Source organism: Molothrus aeneus, chromosome 4 (assembly GCF_037042795.1).
Source record: "Molothrus aeneus isolate 106 chromosome 4, BPBGC_Maene_1.0, whole genome shotgun sequence".
NCBI lineage: Eukaryota > Metazoa > Chordata > Aves > Passeriformes > Icteridae > Molothrus > Molothrus aeneus.
Genome location: NC_089649.1, coordinates 35,344,613 through 35,369,667, shown reverse-complemented (window position 1 = coordinate 35,369,667; position 25,055 = coordinate 35,344,613). Strand labels below are relative to the sequence as shown.

Below are 25,055 nucleotides of genomic sequence, written 5' to 3'. Positions count from 1 at the left end.
ACAGGACAAGAGACAACAGGCAACTGATTCACAGAAAGTCCCACCAGAATATTAGGAAGAACTTAACTGTGCAGGTAATTGAGCACCAGAAGGGATTGCAGAGAGAGGGTGTGGGGTCTCCCACACTGGAGATACTCAATAACTGTCTGGATGCAATCCTGTGCCATATGCTCTGCTTGATCAGGGAGGCTGGGACAGATGACCCACTGTGGTCCCTTCCATCCTGACCCATTCTGGGATTCTGGGATTTTTGTCCATCTTGCCCAGTCAACCTAACATGATCCCATGGCACAGGTTTCATATTGGTACGCTTTAAATAGGTTTACTCTTGCTTTTGATCAAGAACATAAACTGGTTTCCCAGGGCTGGATTTTTATGCATGTAAGTAATACATCTTCCACTACCAAAAAGGTACGTCCCAACAAAAGGGATGGATTTAGGTACAGACAAAACAGACACTTATCTAGGGTGACTTATAAGTATGTAAAAGCAAAGCATAATTTTGTTTACATCAGGTCAATCAAGCATTTGCCAGTGTAAACTACTCTGTGTTCTCAGCCCATACTGCTGCAATGAATGTACCTGTTCCCACCTTTTTTTCTGTTTGATGCCCTAATATCAGGTAGTCCTATTACCCTGGGCTATGCCCTGATTTATCTCTATCTCTGGCAGCCCAGCAAGTATGAGAAATCAGTAATTCTTGGGTTTTAGTATCTGCTGTGCATTTTTGCAGGGAGCAGAGACAGATTGGAGAGTCATTAAAAGAAAATCACTCATGAGCAACCAGTCTTCTGTTCTCAGATTGTCCCTATATCCTGAAAATAAATTTTGCCAAGCCTTGCCACGGCTGTTATTCCCATTTCAGTCCTGCAAACTGACTCTGATCTTTACCACTCTTTCTTCCCTTCTTCTCATTCCATAATCCTAATCTGTGTTTTTCTATGTCCTCTCCCTTCCCTCCTTTTCCTCTTCTTCCTCTGCCACCCCAACATTCAAATCTAACAAGAACAAAATGAGGAATTATCGACAACAAGCTTCAAAAGGGATCTTCCCCCCAAACTTTTAGTTTTCTACTCTAGTATGTTTTTTTAAAAAAATTAACAAAGATAACCTCAGAAATTTATGGATAGTCAATTCAAAGTAAAAGATGACCAAATTGTTAAAAATATTTTTAAATATTTAAAATTTGCCACAAAAATTTGGTATTTTTCCTTTAATTTGTATGTGTTGATGAGAGAATTTTTGCAGTTACATTCCAGTAATACTTCAGATTTAAATTTTTTACCCCTCTATCAGATGACTTCCCATTACCCCCAGAAACAAAAATAACCTCAAGGAGTTCCTACCTATTTAGGAAAAGCATGCAACACGACAGGATGACAGATACTATAAAATAACTATCAGTGAGAAGTCTTTAAAATTGAACAGCCTCACTTTTATTGTTCTTTTTAATTACAAACTTCATGTAATTAAAATAAATAAAAAATGGTTTAAAGCAGCCTTCTGAGAATATTGCATTGTAAAACTTGAAATGTCATGGTTATTACAGAATGCAGAGTTAAGAAACCCACCAGGTTTACACATAACATAACACAATTCCCCTTAACAACATAATAATTGTGGGCAAGCTCTCTGTGTTAATGAACAATAGATGTTTTATTCCTGAAGGCAAAACCCTCAGTTTGTAGTGGCATTAAGCTATATGCAATTGTCTTCAGTAATTAAAATGCTAACAAGTTCTTTTTCTGTCTTCTGTTACCTAGATAGTGCACAGAGAAAGTATCATTTTTGGAAAGAACTAACAAACTTCCATTTGTTTACTCAGCAGACCCCTTTGGCCTACTTTTACAACTATTTGCCTTGGAGACAAATCTATTCTGTCAGCTCTACTGCCAAAATTAACATTTCTCTTCCCCCTCTTCCCCTCCTTTCCTCTTGTCACAAGTCGTCCCTTCTACCAGTGTGAGGACCTCTGCTACTATTTCTGATTATTAGACCTTCAGAGTCTTAACCTCTGTGTAGCCTTTCCTAAGCTGCATTTTAAACAATATGCACAAGAGAGAAGTTAATTCAATTTCTAGACAATCACAGACAAGAGCCTGTAATATGAAGCCCTGCATAACCATTTGTTCTATTTTTCTTTCCTTTCCAGAAACATCCTGCAAAGGAAAACCTCTCCTCCAAGCCTAATTATTTTCTCAGACAGATCCTATTTTAGTTTCATGCAAGCTGTATGGCTTTCTATTGTTTCCTAAGTTCTATGTTCATAAAGTGCTTAAGAAATTGTCTGAAGCATGAGAACCTAAAACAACAAAAAAAATCCATTTATATATTTTTGTCAGGTAACATTTAATAAGTAAACTGTTTTCTTAGGAGGACAAGTTCTACGTTGTCCCTTGATTTGTGCATACACATGCACATGGTCAGTCTCAAGTAGTGGGAGCTATTCCTCAGCACTAGCTGGGATTAAGACTTGATGTATCACATCAGTGTCATACTGAAAACGAGTCCTGACCTGCTTCATCAGACACTGCCTGCCCCAGAGGAAAGCACATGAGTAAGCAATTCGATACCAAATTACCTCAGCTGTCATTAAGGCAATGTTTGATGCATGGGAAACACACCTGGTGCGGGACTCCACTGTTTATTGCGGAAAGAAGAATTCACCTTTACAATTGGCAAGAGCACAGGAATTTCAAACAGTGAACACTGGAAGAGGCTTAGTTGTACTCTCTTTCCGTTTCTAATTGTATTTTCTTTTCTGTGTACAGGTTGATAAAAGAGGAGGATTACTTGTCATGAATTTCTTTTGGTGATTACATCAAAATTAGGTGAATAAGAAAATACTCAAATACTGATTCAGCAATAACTTTCCAGTTGCCAGTTCAGATCAAGAGAGTTTGTGAATTCAAAAAAGGGTCATCAAATAAAAATAAGTGAAGTATTTTTTTCCCAAACACAGACTGAATGCCACTTTTTCATCTTTTATATATTTATATCTTTGTGCAGTCAGCCTTACTGCATTACAATCAGAATAATCATAGAGGAGAATTTTCTGCTCCTAAGGACTGAAAAAGATTCAAAGACAAATCTTTGAAGCATTCCCTCTTACTGCGAAGGGATCACTAAAGCAAGCAACAAATCACTATCAAAGGGAAAATGAGCCAAAGAAACCAGGACTCATGGCTAGACACAGAAAAATAACCACAAAGCAAGTCTTACAAGAAAATTCCAGTTTTATGCTAACTAGGGCAGCATTAACTCATGTCCAGTCTATTCCAGCCTACTGATCCTCTTGGGGATAAGAGGATTATTTTCTAGCCCTGAGAAGACAGAAATACTTCTGGAGAGTTAAAATACACCAAACCAAACCCAGCCTGAAAGAAAATAACTCAGAGGAACAAACGCACGGCAGATGCTTTGAGAAAAAGAAAATTCTCTACACAGAGACCATTGTTTTAAAAGATACCTCTTTCATAACTTCTGGGTACCAAGCGTGAAATCATCAACTCATTTCCCTATCCCTTTGTTGCAGGTTCTCTGTATGCATTAAGTGTGCAAATAGGAAAAAACCAGACAGAGACACCAACAAAAGGGTTTGCAGATGTGTGTACATATCAGTCCCCAGAATAAGTCTTCCAGCTTGCACTGTGGGTGCATTCCTGCAGGCCATGCTACAGTTCATGCAAATTTGTAGAGAACTGCCCCCTTGAAAAATAACAGAAACTACTGTAAGATGTCAGATATTGGCTAACCAATTAAAAAAAAAAGTAACATACACTTTATATAACTGAAATCAATTTTATTAGTCATTCTCTATCTTGCTCAATTTCAAATTGCACTGCATTTTTCTACTCTCTCCTACTTTCTTCTTCATTCTCTTTCCACCATTTCTTTTCTTGTGTGCATTTCCACTCTTTGTCTTGCTTTTCTTCAATCACGCTTAGTTTACACCTACATTATATCTCCTGTATATTAAAATTATAGCAATTAAATATTTAAGGCAGACAGTGAAACAATCACTAGACTGGAAAGTCAACAGACAAGGAAGAGGTATTTTGGTAGTAGGGGAACAATGATTAGGTACTCATTTTTCATGCTTCAAACCCTCTTTGCTTTTCTACTGGCTACTTTGTGGCAAAACCAGAACAGCAAACAAAAAAGGACAGTCAGATGCCAGGTAAGCAGCAGCTCATGCACACTGACATCAAGCAGCAAGCCACACAATGTGCCTTTCTATTCACTCCTCTTTTCTTTATGCCCTCACAATCCTCCATGCATGGAAATACATAGGAGCACGTGTGTCTGGGATTTTAATGACCCTGAACAAAATATAAACAGAGTTGAACAGTACACTGACTAAGTAAGCACAAGGGTCTTAAGAAAAACAGTTCAAGGTTCTCTCTAATGCATAATCCTGCTGGAACTTATGTTTTTTGAGAGTCACTGAGGAATAGAGAGGTTTTCCTCTCTGCACACTCTTAAAAGTTAATTTAAAATGGCAGCTGAAGTGAAACTTTAAGATATAGCCTTAGGGAGAAATTATAATAGGGAACTCTGACCACTACAGAAAGTGCAGAGAGATAAGCTGTAAATTAAAAAGTAATTTTATCCTTAGTGGTGTTAAGTATGTCCAGCAAGAAAAGTCAAAGTGAAATACTCTGACATTCTCATACTGGCAGAGTCAGCATTTCCATCACAATACTGTGTAACTCCCATTTTGTTTTTCTCCATTGAAACTAAGCAGTGCAGCACTTCCAGACTATAAAACATTACTACCTAAAGAACTTGACCCGATTTTTAAAAGAAATCAGCTTTTTCATAAAAGATTTAGAGTACACTGCAGGAATCAAATTATTCAGATGCTTATAATTCTCTACACACTGCCCAATATTTGTGCAATAGATATTTCATTATTTGTATAAGTAATTCATAAGAGAGTTACCAATAAAAACATACATACTTTAAGTATTTATATACTGTAATTCTAAGGAAAAAATCTGAATATAAATGCTGGTGCTTTGGCTGAACCTTCAGTTAAGCAATTAAAAAATGTCTCTATAATGAAAACCACAGAAGCCAATTTTATAATAAAAAGTGTGTTACATTATAAGCAGTGTACGTTAATTTAACTGATTGAACTGATTCTTCAGATTTTGCACAGTGTTTTTCTGTAATAACAAGTGGTGTAGGAAGTTAAAATAATGTTCACTACTTTCTACTCATTTTTTGCAGGAGTTACTTTTTATAAAACTGTATATGCTCATTAATTTTTTTGAACTTTGATTATTATAAGAAAGATACATAAATATTGAACATAAAACTAATGAAAAGTATCTAGCAGCTTTGTTGCTGAGCTGGCTTCAAAGTCTCATAGGTACATTTAAGCCATGCAACAAAGAAAGCAGGGAAGTGACTCTTGTTGGCTGCACTGTGGGGTTGGTGCAAATGATATTTCGCAAATGTACCAATGGTATCCAAATGAGATACCACATTTCAGGTAATCCTGTTTCATCATACGGATCAAAGACATTTGTGCAGCTGTTTTTATTCAACATGAACAGCAGGGAGATCATATTTCTTTAACTGGCCAAAAAGCAGTCAATATTAAAGGAAAAATCTGTATGCTTACCTCTGTAACCAGAATGAACAAATATCTCTTAAAGAAGTTTCTTCTAAAACAGTATTGTTTATGTTATAGTCAACCTTCTGAAATAACAGAATGCTGAAATGCATGCTGAATAACTTATTTTCCATTTTTGAAGCCCAAAGCTTAAACCCTACCTCACATCCTATTTTGATCTATCTTTACCCCTTTAAAAGATTTATCTTTTGCCCATATCTTTTTCCATTAACAAAACACAAAGTAATTATTATTCTTCATCTTAACTAGATGTTTTCTGAAGACAAAATAATTGTCCAGGTGTAGGTGTAACACACATATTTCACATTTTCAGAAACCTTTCACAGAACTTTCTTTTCCCTCTTTGGCCACTAGCCTATGCAATAAAAGTGTCACTTTCAGAAGCTGCAATTTAACTGACAAATAGATGTAGATAGATAATTCCCTTTCTTCTATATTTTTGCAATCATCAGATCAAGAAAGAGTGAAAATTCTGTGCAATTCAAGGACCGCTTATGTCTTATGAACTGCAAACAACCTTGTCTACAACAGGCATGTTGATTATTTGTGACAAGTAAGCTACATATTCAAAAATAATTAATTTCATCAAGAAACTTTTAAACTAGTGAGTTTGGACATATGTATAAATTTAAAAGCTACATGATCATGTTCATACATGTGAAAAAAGCATGAATTAAAAATCGAGGAATAAATTACATGTAATTTAAGATATGAAATTTTCAACACTTCTATTTGTAAGACATTTTTGAGGGCTGTTGGACTCATTAGATAACTGCAAGCTAATTTAGTGAGATTCTTTACATCAGTTTTCTTCAGAATATTCAGAAAACTCATTGCATTACAAGTCATTTACAATATTTAATGTATCAGTTTCTTGGATTCTTAATGTATCATCTCTTAATGTATCTTGGATTCTTAATGTATCATCTCTTCTTGGACAACTTATTCTCACTTCATTTTCTGGAGCACTATTTTGTCCCTGACATCTAAACGTTTATAGAAGAATATTTTTTATTATCTATTTGACTAAACCTGAATTCCTGCCACATGTATGCATACTACCAGCACTTACAGGCATACATTTGGGATAAATCTGAAAAGAGGTTGTGAGATCCAATGCAGTCTGGGCCAACATAGCTAGAGCCTCTTTGTGAGTGCCTAAGCAATAACTCTACTGTCTTCCAGGCTAGCTACACTGAAGAAGGATAAATCAGAAAAACTGAAAACTTCTATTCTCCTGAAAATTCAGAATATGCACTTTCTGGCACAGCTGAAGAGTCAAAAGAACTCTTTGCTTCACTCCAATTACAATTCTGTATTTCAGTAATGAATGTCATCACTCAACAACTTGGATGGCTGCATTTGACAATATTTAATTTTTTTCAAGCTCCCATTACATATTGAAACTGAAATAAATTTCCTTCAGAGCATAGCCAATATTGTGTCACAACAAAATACTTTCAACTTCAGGTGGCTAAATTCTCTTCCCATCACTGGAATTTACTCTCCTCTATAAGATCCCAACATTTAATTATAAAAGCCTGCAAATATAATGCAGAAAAAGGTATTGCATTGAAAATACCTTCAAGTTGCAATAACTCAACATTTTTATAATATATATATATTTTTCAATATCATTAAATATGAGATATGGCAAAATAATTAAATAGTTGCAAATTCCCACTTGTTCTTAATCCCAAATGATACCATTTATTTTTAGAAAGTGGTTGTTTGCTTCACATATATATAGTTGTAAATATATCTGTAATCTCTCCGGGTTTCATTAGTTTCGGACAAAAAAAAAAATCACAAATCAAGACCTGTGGATTCTAAGGAGTTACAATCTGGTCTACAATTTCCAAAATTAATTAAAATGTATTGAAAGGGAAAATTATTTGGTCTTCTGACATATCTACAAATGCAATTCTCTATTATGACTTAGTAAAAACAAAAAAGGAAATGAGCAGATACAGAAAGATACAGAAGAAAAATGCTCCCATACGAGTTTTTTGCATTTTCTGCATTTCATAAGTCTTTACACTGAAATTGGTAGGTGATATAAGCAGGAAGTGACAGAAAGAATTAAATGGAGTAAAAAATCAACTTGCATTCATTTATAACCTTAACCTTTCACATAACTTTCTCATTTTTGTATTTTTAGGTTTCATATTTCACGGCAAGTTTTTTTTACTTCTGAAATATCTTCTACATTTTGATCTCCACTGCAATAGCTTGCCTCCAATGCCAAAAAACCTGGAAGCCGTTTCCATGCGTCAGAGCACAAAGAAAGAACAGTTTATAAATGTGATGAATGAGCAAGTACAGTCATAAAAAGTTTGATAATAGCTGGCTCTGCAGTTCTGCGTTTAATATTACTGTAGATGCTTTCATTAATTTTTACTGTAATTCAAGTTTAAATGATTACCAGATAAAGCCATTCATTTAACACCCTTTGAGAATTTTATACTTTCAGAACACTGTCACAGAACTATGAAACATGTTACACAGAAGAATTCAGCACTGAAGAGAAGAAAACCCCCAGCACCTGAAACACGCACTTATTGCATTCAACTAGCTACTACACAGGAGCTCCTATAGTTTCAGGGCATGAAAAGCCAGACACTGAGCAATAATTTCTTCTATTCTGACAGGTAATTAAATTGACTGGTTTTGTACAACTTCCTTCTGGGGCCTGGAACATCTTACCCTGAAGTCAAAGTGTAGCAGACATTATCTGCATTTCAGATTGTTCCACTAATTCATTTGTCAGTAAGTCAAGCAGACCCCTTCTGCTCGTCTCTGTAGTTGTGCCAGCAAAAAAAATAATTGATCTGCTGTTTTGTTTCATGCAAAGATTATCATCTCTTCCCCCAAAAATCATAATGTTAGATTTCCAAAGCAGAGATGCTGCTCTGTATTTTTCACCCTGTAGCTAAAGGATTTTGCTCTGCATGGAAATACACAGATACAAATCTTCCCTCCAAAATGGACTTGAAAGTTAATTCAGGAAACTCTGCCTGGTTTATATCCCATAAAGCATCCTCAAATATTTGTTTAAACAAAGTTACAGAAAGATATCCCAAACATACTGAAAATTGTCCTCAAATGCATCCAGCCCTGTACTGAGAGTACAGTAGTCGTGCACAAAGCATATGAGAGCAGAGTTAAAGTATAGTGCTTAGAGAAAACACACATATGGTATTAGAGACAACATGCCTGGTTCCATTCAGATTGTCCCCAGATTTAGAGCATGCTGGAAGAGCCCACTAGAGCAGCATAGCAGGCCTCCCTCCTTTTATTCCACTTCCTCCCCCAAACATTTTTCCCATTCCATTAGGTTGGGCATACTCTTATGTGTATTCTCAGTAAGAACATTCACCATAATTTTCCACAGTGCCTAGCATGTGGCACATCTTATTGAATATAAGCATTGGACTACCTGTTAACAACAGTCTATACAGAACCTAATTGCACAATGAATGTTCTTGTATCTGCAGGAACTGAATAAAAATGTTTCTCTAAAGAAAAGCTCAATGAACTGAAACAGAAATTGGACGTGAGATAATTAGATATGTTTTACTATTGAGAAATGGAGGTTAAGCACTTTGCCCACTGTATCCCAAGAAAATAAGACACATCTCAGAACTCAGTTTTCACTGTCTTAACTCGAAGGCCACCTTCTATGCATTGTTTCTAAAATATGAGCAGATTCTGACCTTGCATTACCAGATGTACTGTTAGCCATAAAATTATTCAATCTTTTTGGAAGCTAGCAGATTGGCTTGAAGAGATGGATGTTAGTTATTATACAGCCCTGAATGCCAATGAAATACTGGAATTTCATTCTTAGGGGTCTGCTTACCTGTTGCAGAAGGATATTATGTGGCCACCTTCCATGAAGTCTGAAGGCAGTCATGCCCCTAAGCCCGGTAAATAGCTGTAACTTTGTTCACTTAGACCACATACCATGACTTGGTTTATGTCGACTTATGCTTAAATGAAATCACAACTTCTGGTATTGGATAGGAAATTAAGAAGATCATGGAAGGGAAGGAAAATAAAAAAATTAAAGGCAGTGAAGATGGTTAGAGCGGGTTAAAAAAAAAGTATTTAATAATCCCGTGTGAAATGCTGAACATTTTTCAGACACAAAGAACTGTTGAGGCTTGTAGGATTAACACAATTCCTTGTCTAGCTGAAATGGAATGCATAGTGCCTATAACTGAAATGCCACTCTTAGGTATTGCTTATATTCCTTTAGCCAGAAATGAATTTTCAAAAAGCATGCTGTCATTATTTTGCCTTCATGGGGAAGAGTACCTATTACAGAATTGCCAGGCATAACCTTCCAGTGAAATACCATTTTGAACTTTGAGGGAAGGACTGTAAATAGTTAGAAGTAAGAAAAAAGATGTAAAGTTATAAGGATGAAATCACATTTATGCAATTTGAGGTCTACACATAATTGCATTTTACACGATTGTGGTTAGTCAGTGGCAACTCAAGGCTGACAACATGCATGTCAGATGAAGAAGTAATAATTCTTCTCAAAGCCATAATACTTAAAAAGGGGAAGAAGATGAAAACTGTTTAAGACCAACCACTCTAGTCCACAGAAAACAAACCAACAATATTAAATTACAAAACCTTAATAACTTGCAAATCATCAATAAGTAAAAGGAAACCTCCATTCAGGATGTATAGTCTTGTTCATACTGAACACATGGAAGTGGTAACCATGGAACTTGTTGGTTTACCTTGAAAACTGGAAAACATCTTTAGATGTTTGGACAGGTAGAAAGCTATCACATGAACTTTGACATACATTGGCATCACTGTGCATTTTATAGGCCAACTAAATGATGCCTATAGAAGACAGTTAACTACATGATAGAAGCTGTAGAGATCAACTTCTAATTGGCACCTGCAACATTAGCTAAACTAGATCAAATTAAATGTAAAATGAAACTCTACATAGACAATACAAAAGGATTCCATTTTTTATGGGTACTATTCCTACTATCATCTACCTTTTTCTTCTCGATTATTTCAAAGCTAGACACAGTCAGTATAAGTTTGCTGAGCAGAAGCTAAAATACGTGATTCATTTGGGTCAGGTCAGCAACTTAGTAACTGACAACAAAGCAAGGAAGCTGTCAGCAGTTTAGTCAGTGCCTTGCATTAAGTATGACAGCATCAAATTTTACTCAGTGAGAATTTAGTCAGACTGCAGAGATTGGCAACACTCAGGAGAGTGCCACAGGGTGTAGAGAACAAGCACCTCAGTCCTACTCTCACCATTATTTTCAATACTGGCAACAGGTCTTGGAATGCTGCGATGTCAATGATGGAAACTGTTATCATCAAACTGATGATTAGGATGATTTATATTCAAATGGATGAGGATGCCCTATATTCACAGACATTTGCAACTGTTGTTTATTTCATGTATCTATGGATAGAAAAATCACCATTTTAACAAGTTAGTTTCTATGCCTATTAGTCTGTAGGAAACTGAAAGCTTTCTGAATTAATTTCCAACAAACTAGCAAAACAAGACTAATAATACCTGTTCTGATTCACAATGTAATATTATCAAAGATAATTTTCACAGTTGCTCATGGGAAAAAAAGCTTAATCTCTACATAAATAGCCATCATATTTACAAGGAATGTTATTTTTCTGTAGCAGGCTATTTTCTTATATCCTACCTCAGAAGCAAATTGAATCATAGATATAGCAAAAAGTTATCCATTAAAAGAGGTAAAATAAGATTCAAGACTTTGGACTCTGGGATAACATCTGTGGTGTCCTAGGACAGATTTAAAGTGTGCTGTATAAAAAGGTCTCATTGAAACAACAGATTTAGGAAAGAAAGGGTGGGGAAGGAAAATTGCCTGTCTTTGGAGCCTCAGCTCTCCCAAAACTTATGCCACTTTTTCCTCAGCATCCTTCACAGAGCATTCCTTTACTGAAATCTCATTCCATTGATTTCCTCAGTTTATACAATGAGATACCTGTCATTAGGGTAAACAGCTGCAGTACTGTGCATTTTACAACACACAAGCAATTTTCCTTAGGGGAGGATTACATTCATTTCCTCAGCCAGGTCTCAGGACTAGCCATCACCTTTCTCTAAATAAGAATGACTGACTTATGCTATCTGTTCAGATAGCAGCTGAAGTGCCTTTACACACCTCATTAGCTGCAAGACACAGCCCTCACTTCAGTCTTTAGTTTCAGCTTTATCAGGCAAGCTTACATCCATGTTTGACAGCTGTCAATATGGTGTGATCCTAGACCATGCATGTACCCATGTTTTATACTCTGGTGACTATTTCAGATTTTTGACTACTGCCTGCTTGCTCCAAACACTCATTTCAAGATTATTTTCAAATTTTCAAGATTCTTCCTACCTACTGACATACACCAGCCTAGCCAGCAATGCCTCAAAGAATACCATGCGTATTTTTCACAACCGTTATGATGCCTGAAATATGAAACAATACAAAGAGCAGGTTTGAGTGTAAAATCAAAAATTCCCTAGGAATCCAACAGGTTGAGGGTCAATACTCAAGACTGCTTTAAGGTTTACTCCTCTTTGCAATGACTTGAGTTTATATATGCTTGCTGTGACCCCTGTAAATCCTTGAATTCCTTGATTCTTATTTCCTTTCCTGATGTGCCTCTCTCCACTGATTGAGAAACTGTCTGAAGAGAGTGTCTATTTTACATATGCACAGTGAAACGTAGACTGCACCAGCATTACAGTCAGAAAAACTTGTAAGTAGTCATAGTTTAGGAAGAATGACAACTTTCAATCTAGTAACAGATGAATAACTGTATACGTACATACCCTATAAAAGCTGGCCTAAAGATGTTTCAAAGAACAGGATGTTCTGGAGTGTATGGGAAGACACAGGAATATTCCCACCTATACAACACAGCAGAATCTTGTCACCTTTGCTTCACTTGATCTGTAAAGCACTGAGGAGCCCTGGAATTTGTCAAGGACTTCAGGCACAAGATATGTCTTTTGAGATTGGGCATCTTAAAGGCCATGCTTTCTTGCGTATTTGTAGAAAGACTGTACTGTTCTATCCACAGTACAATTCGGATTGTGTAGTATAAAACCAAATCCAGTTGATTCTACATATTTTATATGCATTAACTCAGTAAAACTGAACACAACACATTAACATACCACAGGCAGGAATTTCAAGGCACTGTAGTACATATTTTGACCTCTGATTAATTCTCACAGCAGTTACTCAGAAATAATAAAAGCTTTCCCACCTGCATTACACACTTCAAAGTTACAAAAATCTGGAAATAACTTTTAAACATTTACATTGTAGTTTATGTGAGGCAGAAATTAACTAACACTGATTCATGAACTCTGGTTAATGTTTGGGTTTTGTTAGGTTATTTTTTTTAGTTTTTAGCCTTTTTAAAGTTAAGAACAAAGTTCATGCATGGTCTGTAAATTTGAGAGAGATGTAACGTTAAGCAAGGAACTAGTTGAAAGGGATGTACATAGCTATATGATCGATATTTTCTTCTTTTTTCCCATTTCCCCCTAGCTAAATTTATCATCCCAATCCTTAAAGACAGCAAAAAGCTCATAACAATTGTTTATTTGGTTTCCTGTTGTAGAATACTACTCCTGTATTATTTCTAGATAAATTACAATGATTTAGTGTAAGAATTGCCTTTTATCATTACTTCACCTTCCAAACAGATGCAAGAATGAACAGTGATTTTTCAATGCTGTAACTTCTGATTTGCATTCTATGTTTGAAACACCTTGGAATTTTTTTCTATTTTTTTACTAATTTCAAAAGTATCCACACAAAATAACATTCATAATCTGATACCCTCATTTGAGGAAAATTTATTTGGATGAAAGCTTTACATCAAAGCTATGCATCAGTTTATGGGAGAAATATAAGAATTGAAAAGAAAGAAGTGAGAGCACTGAGGGAAGAAATTTTCAGAATAAAGAATATACATTAAAAGAATATAGATTACTACAATTTCATTCTTCACAGTAGGGATATTTAATTGTTGTAACTATCTATGTAGAAAGTTACAACAATTTAAAGAGAGTTTACTTATATAAACTTTTCAATCCTCTTAAGAGCAGCACAAAATGCTGAGTAAGCAATTAACTTTTATGCAATAGAAAAGTTCTTTCCTTTTTGTTTTTGGTATTTTCCATAATATATTTGGAGTGGAACATATTTACTGTGATTTATGACAGGGAGATCTTCCCTTATCTCTATCCTTCTCACTCTCAAATCAGGTCACCAATTAGCCTGTAGTGTCCAAAAGAATTCCTGAGATACATTTGCTCTCATTTAAGAAAAGTGTATTTTCATCCCATGCAAAATATTCAAAAAACTATTTTTCATTTATTCAAAGGAACACTAAAAACTATTTGTTTTAACCCTGACCTTACCATTAAATGCTATGACCCAAACTCTCAGCCTCTAGGCAATTAAAAAAAAAATAAATCGTTTGAGTACATCCAGCCAATGATTTCCATGTTAAAAGAAAAGTCTAAGTTGGAGCCATGTGGTCTCAATCAGGCAGTAAAAACTCTGTATTTTCTTAAATGCACAACTGCAGTATGCCCATAACCTCTCTTTTAAATCATCTTAACCAGATCTGAATCACTCTCACCACAAATGATTTGGTGGCCCTGGAATGTGCTGGGGTAGACAGAGTTGCTCTGCAATGAACATTGAGATATTTCCCACTTTCCTAGTGTTAAGAGAATAGTCTGCAGGAAAAAAAAAAAACAAAAAAACCTACCCAATTCTAAAACATTAGAGCCAAGACAAAAAGTGACATCATAGTTCAATCATTCAAGAAAAAAATGCATCTACTGCCTAATAAATCAGTGTTGTGTGCCACAAAGCACAGTGAGCCAACGCAGACAAAGAATAGCTTTTCTTGTTGAGGCAGGGATACCACAAGCAGCTGGCAGATGCATATGTAATTGTAGTCACAGAGAGCCACTAAATCCATTAAGCTAGCCAGAGTAGGAGAAGCTGATCAATTAAAAAAGCAGAATATACACCATTTCAGCAACAATTTGTGCAGCCTCCTACACCACATTACAGTATTTCTTACCATAGGCCACCACCATTTTTTGCAGTTTAGTATATACATATACGACACTTCCTTAACAGCTTATAGGCAGATCACTTAGGATCAAAAACCATTTTGAGGTATCTGCATTATCTGAATGTATGCTCCTAGCCTTCTTCACCAGTCTCCTTAAGCAAATAGAAAGGACAGGCAAAAAACCACCTTAGCTTCCCCAGCACATCTCAGAAGGAGTTCCAAAATATTACTTACATCTAAAGTTATAACAGAGGAAAGGGAATGTAGGTCCTTGGGGGCTCCTAAAAGTCACATTTAAACAGCAAATGAGCAAGCTTTGCTTAAATAACTGTAAGATTCTTAAATACCATTTCCTCTTTAAAACTGTGTCTGGAGCCTGAAAGATTTCTTTCAGTCTTAATCACCTCAAAAAACAATTTAAACATGTGGCCAAAGTGATGTGCATTTAAAACAGGAATAGACCAGAGCCAAGACATTTGGATCCAGTTATTAACCTTCTTAAACTCCATGGATGTAGGAATCCAGGGATTTTGGTACAGGCCCATCTCTGAACTCAGCACTCATTGCCAAACCTCACAGTCAATAGAAAATATACTTTAACATATCAAAGCAGGAAAAGCAGCATAAAGATGTCAGATTTTTCCACCACATCAATGAGAAAAAATGTCATTATAGCACCCATGTAAATTGTGAAACTGAAAGCAGCTGCTGAGGCAACCTGACATGGTGCCATTGGCAGAGGGGGGTCCAACTGAGGAAAACAATATTCCATTTTTAGCTCTGAAACACAATCTTTACTAGTTTTAGTGTATAATTCCCATTCAGTGAATAACTTACCATAAACAGAGCTAGTAACTACTATAGAAAGAAATGCCCTAGTACCTGGCAAGCAGAGCGTACTAAACATCCCAAACATCCCAACTAATTGCACACTGTGCTGCTGAGCACTGTTTCACAGTCAATCCATAGAAACATAATTTAGCAGATAATTTTTAACAATTACCACACCTAAGTATTCTCCCAAATGAAGGGTGAAATTTAGAATGACAAAGCTTTGGTTTTGAGTTTCTAAATTAGAAAAAGCAAACACACAGACCTCAAACAAACAGTTAATTGACTGTGACTGCTATACTTCACACAATCACATATTTGCCCATTCAGCATACTTTTCATGTGACAAGGTTCACCTTCACAAATACTTGATCACCAGCAGTTAATAACTGGATAAAGGGAAGGGAACTCTCACTTTGTCAACAAAAAATATTTGAATAACTACTTGAAGTAACTGATGGAGCCAGAGTTAAGGCAAGGGAAAGGAATTTTTGCCCCTTTTAAGATCGATTGTCCCAGTAAGGTTTCTTTGGACTTTTAGCTTTAAAAGTATGTAAGTACATTCAGTCACCTGGTCTTTTTGTCCCCTTTTGTCAAATTTATTATACAGTTGACTTTCTGGACTTCAAGGGTTTCTTATTTATCACTTTATTAAGATAACCCACGGAGCAAGACATAATAGCATGCTGATAGCAGGGCTTATCAGTACTTTTAAAACAAATGGGTCCCTGCAGTGAACTTCCTTTGACAGCTAGATGGCATTTCTGAAAGCAATGCATTTGGATTAACCTGCCTCGGTTCTGACGATTATAAAACTTTTCCTAAAGACAATACTGAGAGATAAAAAAAAAAGTCTTTGTAACAAAGCAAACCGTTTTGCTAATAAACTTATAAGGCAGCAGTTGTAGTGCTTTGAAAAAGCAAGAACAGTGAAATAATTTTGCATATTGGAAGAAAGCAGTCCCTTTGCAGGACTCCTGTCCTCTCTCAGAGTCATTTATTCAAACCTACACTCTTTTTACACTGTACATTAGCTTTCACTTGCATGCTCTAGAACAGTAGACTCTCAAAGCTTTTTGTTTTTAAAAGGAGATTCACTTTGCTCCTAATAGCGGGAAGGGAAGGGGGAGGGGATGTGCTCTGAATGAATGCCAGTCATTTAAAACAAACTTATTTTGGGTGCCTTTAAACTAGTCCTGGGATGCATGTCATCCCTTTACCCTCCCCATCCTCCTGAACTTTAGTTCTACTCCTATCCTCTGTGATGGAACACCTTTACTTCCCAGGTTCAGCTCTTGCACTTAAAACAAATGAGTTACTATGCCAGTTAAAGTTACTCTGTACTACACATAACAAAACAAAACAAGTTTGCAGAAAACCTAATAATAAAGCCATTTTGGAAAGCTTTCCAAAATTGTACAGACACTTACGAATTTTGTTAAAATAGATACATTCTTATAAAGCTTCTTGGAAAGGGAAAAATGAGGAACATTTTACTGCTAGGCACTTTTCCAAGACCACTATAACAGCATACACTGTGTGATTCACTCGTACTTTCCCCCCCTCTCCTATTGTAGTAAGCTAAAGCACCTTATGGTTTCCTGCACCTTTATACACATTTAAGAATGGCACTTACCGTTGTGGCACAGAGGGACCCCACCCCCGCAGAGAGGCTGAGAGCTGATGGTCTCTGGGTCCTTGATTTCTTGACTAGCCCCGGCTCTTAGCTTTGCTGCTCTAAATTCATTCTAGTCCGCAGAGGAGCACAGAAAAATTTAATAGACAGTTGAGCTGCCAAATTCCAAGCACCACGACCGGCAATGAAGACGTTCTCCTTAGTTCTGACTGAGTCCAAAGAACAAAGCCTGCTGGCAATGAGGAAGCGGACTTTAAGTCCTCTGGCTCCAGTCCAACTGTTGCTCTTGCTGCTGCTGCAGAGTACGTGAGAGTGTTTGCATGAGCTTGTAACGCGTGTAAGAGATGGGGGCTGGGGGAAAAGAGGGTGTGTGTAAGGGGAGGAATGCTAGTCATATCCAAAAATAACATGAAGGAAGTCAAGTAGTGATCCGTCTCCCCTCATTCTCTCTCCTTATCGCATGTACCGAGAGTGTCGCTACCCTAAGATTCTGATCTCAAGAGTAGCTAGAGAAAAAATTCCATTGTGACTTGCAGCCCATATGATTGAGCTTTTAAATTGTAGCTGGGGAGCTGTACACTTACAAGAACACGTCACAAAATGCATGATTTAGTAGCAATCTACTTAGTGATACTGCAGCCAGCAGCATTTCACACTGTGTGCATTTGTTTGCAAACTGAAGAGAAAAACCAGAAACTGCTAACATAGTTTACTACACACCAGAAAAAACAGTGTCACGTTTGCTTGCCCAGAAGTTCCTAAATTCCAATCCTAGGTATTTCCAGCTACTGTTAGTGTTGATTTTCAAAATAGCAAATACTACAAGTTTACAATATAATGCAGAAACAGGAATATAAAAATCTCTATATAGTTTAAATTTGCCCTGTTTTTTTACAATTATTTTTAAAAATTGCACATGCAGAAGAGTATTATGTCAAAAGGAAAATCAACACCTATGAGACAACACAAACAAGAAAACCCCACCTAAAAAAAATAAAATCCTTCCTGAATAACCAGAAAGCTATAATGTAACTATTGTGACTTCCCTTATTCTGTTAAAACCCTTAGAATACTGATTTCAAAATTAAGGGCTTTCAAAAAATCTTAAAAATAGTCATTAACAAATGAAGAACAAATTTAAGGAAAAATATTAATAATCCATTAATCACAAAATCTTCTGAGTTGGAAGGGACCCATAAGGATCATCAAGTCCAGCGCTGAAGTGAGTGGCCCATGGAGGGAATGAACCCACAATCTTGGCATCATTAGCACCATGCTCTGATCAACTGATAGCCCCAATATTATTTTTAGTACTTGTATTTAACCTGCTTTCTGTCAAATCAAATTGAAGACCTCTAAAAATCTTTATAAACTCAGGAAGAATCTCTGTGATTAGTTAACATTTCTGAAGAATCTTTACTCAGTCTAGTAGTACTTCAGTCTCAAGGAACTCCCTTCAAAATACTGTAAGATAAAACAATGCAAGCCATACTTTTATTGTGATACTCTCTGTGAAGTGTTTAATTAAATTTTAATTTAAACATTACAATATAAAGAAAGTTCAAAGCAATTTTGCGTTTAATTTAATCTCATGCAGATTAGTTTAGCCCATGATTCTGAGGTGTTTGACGTGGTGCTGGGTATTTAGGAAAAACAAAACTGGGAAACTTCAATGATAAATGGTTTTGAAATACTAATTTTCACAACAGAAGTAACAGTGGTAAAGAAGGCAGAAACTAGTTAGAAAATACACTCTAGTGTGCAAGTTTAAACAGCATAAACCAGCCACCTGTTTACACAAGTCTTTGTTCCTTAATATGGGAGACAGTGTAGCTCAGACATAGTGATTTCCATATCCAGGGTCAGCACTTGTGGACCTACCCCTGTTTTATCCTTTAGTAAAAATAATGAAGCTTTGGATAGGAGCTTAGGTTTCATAGAACAGATATAATACATTTCCCTTCATTCCCATTACATTAAAGAAATGACAGTTCTTTTCCAAAGCTACTAGTGGAAAATTTTTTATGATAAATTTTAAAACTACAAATACATTTTATGTTGAAGGTAAATCTCAGAAGCCTATGGAAACCATCTGGAATGCAGGGAAGTTATGATGATTTAAGTTTGCCTTCCTGCATATTCCCTAGAGACTGAATTTCAATATATTAGAAGGCCATAAAAGTTACAGTAAATCCAAGTTCTGTATCAGGAAGGTCAGTTCTACTGTGTGATGTACTTTCCTGTGGGTACTTGGTAGCATCACAAAGCTTAGCTTCCTCTGCTGTCTCGAAGTTTGCCAGCCAAAATTTGACCTGACAAATTTCACAAGTAAGGAAAGATCAAGAACAGATAAGATTTCCTGAGGGCTTTTAGTCTACACCTCATCCTATCTTGAACATCAGCTGCACTGAATTTGCTGAACTGGCTAATTACAGTTCTAACTTGAAAAACACTCTTCAAGAGGACAACAATAAACCCACATTTAGTTAGCTATGCAATCCAGACTCCACAAAAGGGAGGTTAGTCCAAAACCCAGTTTTAGTCCAAACATTTGAATTTATTTTGCTGTTGTGGAAAAGAACAGGCCTGAAAGAATACAAATTCAGCAAAATTACCCAACATAAAGACAGAAAAAAGCAAGCAAACAAAAGAACAGTGGGGGACTGTCACCTTCTTTTCCTCTGTCTGTTGTCATAACCAGACTCAAAGCTCTTTTCTGGAGAATTGGAATCCAGACAACACAAAATTCCAATATTATATGATAAATTAAGGTTAAGTATTTCAGTATCTGATACTCCACAATATTCATCCAGCCAAAAAATCATTACTAGCATAGGTACTACATTCTTGTTATTTTCGATGTCTACATAGATGAAAGACATGCAACACATAAAAAAGCCCCAAACCCTGGATTTATTTGTTATTGGGTAATTATTCAACTAGAATATTGAATTTTTTTGGGAACTACTGGCATAAAATACTACAACGCTAATATTGCTCTTATTTAACTCAAATATAAGGAAACCCTTTGACATTTAGGAAACTTACAATAACTGTATATTCACTAATATGCAGCTGATCTGCTCCAAGCAAGGTCTTATTTTCTGCCTACAAACAATTTAGCTGCAAGATTCAAATTCTGATGAAGATCTACCAGAATTTGGCTTCTTTTCCAACTGTTCTCATTTCTAGTTAAAGAAGGAAGGAAGAAGAAAATATATACATTAAAAATTCTTTGATTGAAATGTCATTCTTGTTACATGCAGAAATGAGACACTTTGTGCTAGAAATGCTTTGACTGGTAGGATAGAGCCATCACAACTTGATTGGCACTCAGACTAGATGGTTATAGCAACTTTTGAAGCATTAAATAAATTCATCTAAATTATAATCAGCAAAAAAGAACAGATTTTAAAGAGTCTTTAAGTATGATCACCATGTTCTAAGAACAGTATGAATGCTGGCAGTAATATCAAGATTTTCTCATATTACTGTATGGGAAGGCCTATTCAGAAAGGTTATGGCAGACCCTCCTGGACTCCTTGCACCAAGAAGCCACCATCTTTTAGGTTTTTGGTCTCCCAAAGATAAGAGTATAATAAAATAGTAGCCATGTACCAAGAGGAAAGAACAAATTTTACTTTGACATTTTACTGTCTTTTTTTGAGCACTTACTAGACACATACTCTGGTAAACAGGGCAATTTAACAACTTCAGTGTCATGTATTCTGTACACACAAATAAATGTGTTTCCAATATAGCCTATGCAAATTTGGCATTCAGCAGTAAAGGTTACACACTCTTTGGATGGAGGGAGTACTTGCAAGACAAGTGCTATAATCTAATAAAAGAGACAAGAGTGGTGAAAAATGCAAAAGATAGAAGCCTGAGGTCAGACAGCTTGCATTTTCCTAAATCAAACATTTTCCTTTCAGTATCCACATATTTAAATTGTTTAAATGATGACTCAGGCTGACTTTATCTTTGATTATAAAATATTTAAAAGTTTTGCTTTTTTTATCCATACATCCTTATCATGGTTTCTGTGGCTACTGACCCAAAGCCTGCTTTTTCATAATCTCCTTTGCTCTCTCCTCTCCTCCCAAAAACTTATGTTCTTTTAAAAAATAAAAAGTGGTTTGTGGCATAGGTTTATGGATAAACTTTTACTCTGTAAAGATAATGTATAAAGTATTTGCATGTTCTGAAATTATTTAATGTTGAAATTTCATTCTCCAAAACTAAAAAGGCCTAAAGAGCAATTAAGCTTTTTTGAAAGTTAGACTTATTGTGTGTTTTAAATTTTTTTTGCCTCAGAGGTATAACTTAAGCTAGTTTTTATTTCAGGTAAATATAACTTCCCTCCTTCCCCTTTTTTTTTTTCAATAAAATTTCACAGATAATATGATTTGAATCAGAGGAAAACAAAATTTTCATAGTGTTTGCTTTGCATGAATATTTTCTTATTTTAAAGACAAAAGAATATACATAATTCTGTCTTTGGTTGTCCAGTGTTTCTATTTATTGTTAATTTGCTTATAAACTGTAGAGATGAAGAAGAACAAGATATTAGAAGCAACTGTATAAGCAGGCATGTATTCAGATATCTCAGAATAAGTTAATTAATTAGGTTTCTTCCACATAATCCAAGGCCAGAATTAACACCACACCTAAACGGGAGTTTTAAAAAATTCAAAAGATTTTAAAAGTTAGTAACTATTAAAACTAATGGTACCTATAAGCAAAATGCTCTCCAACTTTGTAACCATATGACATTAACAATATATGATCAGACAAGCTTGGTTTTCCAAATGCTCCATAGTTGCATCGTAACATAAACTGAGAGAAAGACATATTTGCTACAATTACACAAATAAAAATCATCCTCATCTGTACTTAGGCCTGAATATTAGTCAAGTAACATGACTGATATTTCAGAGCAAGAGGAAAATGTAGGAATCTGCCATTTAAATGACAACAGGAATTCCCCAAAAATCAAAATGTCCATAAACTGTTTTATTAACCATTAATGATTACTTGCCAAATCAGAAGCTATATCTGATTTCAATGGAAACTCATTTACATTTAAGTGGGATATATGCAGGCTTCCCAAGCCCAAACAAGTCAATTGGCTGAAGTATTTGTTCCCAGAACCAACTTCTTTTTCCTTGTTTATGGAATCCACTGTAATCTCAGGATAAGTATATAATAATTAGCCCTGAAAGAGATTCAATTTTAATTGCTTAGTGATTAAATAAAAGCACTTTAAAAGGATGCATGGACTAGGATAATGGTAGGGTGGAGATGAGGGAACCAAACATTTCCAAAACTCAACTAATCTACTTGTTTAATTAATTCACTGTCCATATGATTAACAGAATTCAGATATTCTGCTTGAGGTTATTGCTCTTAGGAATTGCAGAGTGTAGAAAATCCATGGTCACATTACTAAAGAAACTGGAACCACAGGCATGTCACAGTCTTTCTTTCCAGGCTGACAAGGCAAATGGCTGGGACAACTGACCAGACTCCAAGAAACATCAATACAACTGTTGTGTTCTGTGGAAGCTGAGCAACTGCTATCAGTTCTTAAAATAAGGCTTCCAACACTACCAGCACATCCTTCTCTATACATACTGATGTCAGCAGATAATGCTGCCAACTGACCACCAAATCCATTTTTGCTAAGAAACAAGGAGTCAAAGTAAGAAGAAGCTCATAAAAATTTCTTTGAGTTTAAACTAAGAAGAAGTAGTTTTCCTTAAAGTAACAAAATTGTCACTAAATCCTCTACAATATACTCTTTTCCCCTTGTTCATTTGCAATTGCAGGAATCTTTGAAGAACAGGGTCTGTGAAGGAGAACTATTTATATTAGTTCTTAGCATAGTTTCTGGGTTTATTTAATGTATTTTTGTTTGTTTGTTTTTAATATGAGCAATGCCAAAATCATTATCTTATGATCTAGTAACTGTCAGGAGTTAAATAATAATGTAGCAATACAGCAAGAGGTTTGTGAGGACCAAACCCTTCCACCCACCACATATCTCGTATTCTGGTGGGATTTTTCGTTTGCTGGTTTATTTTTTAAATTACAGTTATTTTCAAAAGTATAGGCATCGTTTTATCACATTTTAGTTGGTCCTTCAAAGAATACATTTATGCAGCATCTATTAGTGAAAGAAACAGTAAATGAAACAATCCAGCAACTGCCGCATTTCCATTTAAATAAAATTATATTTAACATTGAAAAAACAAGCATTTTGAAAAAAATAGAATTAAATAAAGTGTAGCTGACACAGGAAAGGATCCCCCCTATTTTTTCTTGCATCCTAAAGGTTCAGTTCTTGAACTGTGATCAAGGTTTTAACTGACAGCAACGCATCTGCCATCCCCTGAAAGCCACATAACACCAATTAAAAAATAAGTTGCATTATTTACCACAAACCCATGCAAAATTATAACCATCCTGCCCCTCTCAGCATAAAAGAATAAATCATTCTATTATCAGCAAACAGCATGTTGAGAACCAGCAACAAAAAAGCTTTTAAATAGGAAGAACAACCTCCTTTTAAAGAAACACAGTGATTAGCTTAAGCCAAGTGAAAAATGCTGCATTTTTCCAAGATGTGTTTACTAAGCAGTAGAAGCATTTAACAGATTTGATGGTTAGCCAGCATTTATAAACTGCCATAAAGAAAGCAGATGAATTGGAGGAAAAAAACCCCTTTACTGGGTTCTGATGTTAAATTTAATCAATACTCTTGGAGTTCTTATAGTCAGAATACCAAGACTTAGATTTCAAAAACCCCAATGATTCTTGGGATTACTTTTAACAGAAAACATAAATTCTTTGTACAAATGCTTTTTGTTAGACAAGAGTAGAATCTAAGTAAGCCAAAAATCCATATCCAACTGCTATGGGGTAAGAGCAGTATTCATTTCTACTTACATAGAAAGAGAACTATCACTACTGGTCTTTTAAAAGCAAGTTACAAAAGTAGTCACAATTCTTCCTTCTCATACTTTTGTGACATTATATTTTGAGACATATTGTATTAAAAAGTTATATTTCTCTTTAAGGTTAGAATATTTTCTATATCAAAGAAACAAAAAAACCATAAATTATATTTATAGGGAGTACAGAGTATAGGGACTAGAAATAACTTAGGAATTAACATTTGGCATAAAGGGAGCATTAATATCAACATAAAATGAAATTAAAAGTAAATTTAAATAACATGCCAAAAGTATACCTTATTCATAAAAATTTTTAAAAATAAAATCTCATTCTTTGCATATTCACTTTGGAGTTGACGTGTAATTTTTTTAAACAAGCTATGTAATGTCTCAAAGGATGATTTCCAGAAAAGACATTTTGGCACAAACACTAAGGATTAGGTTTGGGTGGGGAGAAAACCTCCCAATAGATCACCTAGCAGAGACTGCTGACGGGATCGTAAGGGGTTCCCAGTTCATGCATCGCCTGGATCAGACCTCAGTTGAACATCAATCAATACTTTTTATATAGATTCAAGCTTGCTTTGGCTGCTTGGATAGCTGTGGAGTGAAGGCTGAGTTTTACCAGGCTGCTTGCTTCACCTACTTCTGGTACAAATCCCCTTTCATGATTTGAAAAAAATCTTAAAAATGCTATTCAGATGGATTAGCCATGCAGCAGTAATTCTTCAAAAGTAACTTGAGGTAAACCACATATTTCTATTCCTAAATTCAGAGGAAAATGAGTTCAGGAAATGAACTCACAGGTAAATTGAAAAATAAAATTAAAATCCTCCAGAAAAATCATACTAAA

The 25,055-nt window shown here is 35.5% G+C and overlaps 1 protein-coding gene across 5 annotated transcripts in view; it reads right to left on the bottom strand.

The window, feature by feature from the left end:
- PALLD (palladin, cytoskeletal associated protein) overlaps positions 1-25,055 on the bottom strand; it is a 187,677-nt gene that overhangs the window by 127,575 nt on the left and 35,047 nt on the right. The window lies entirely within an intron of this gene.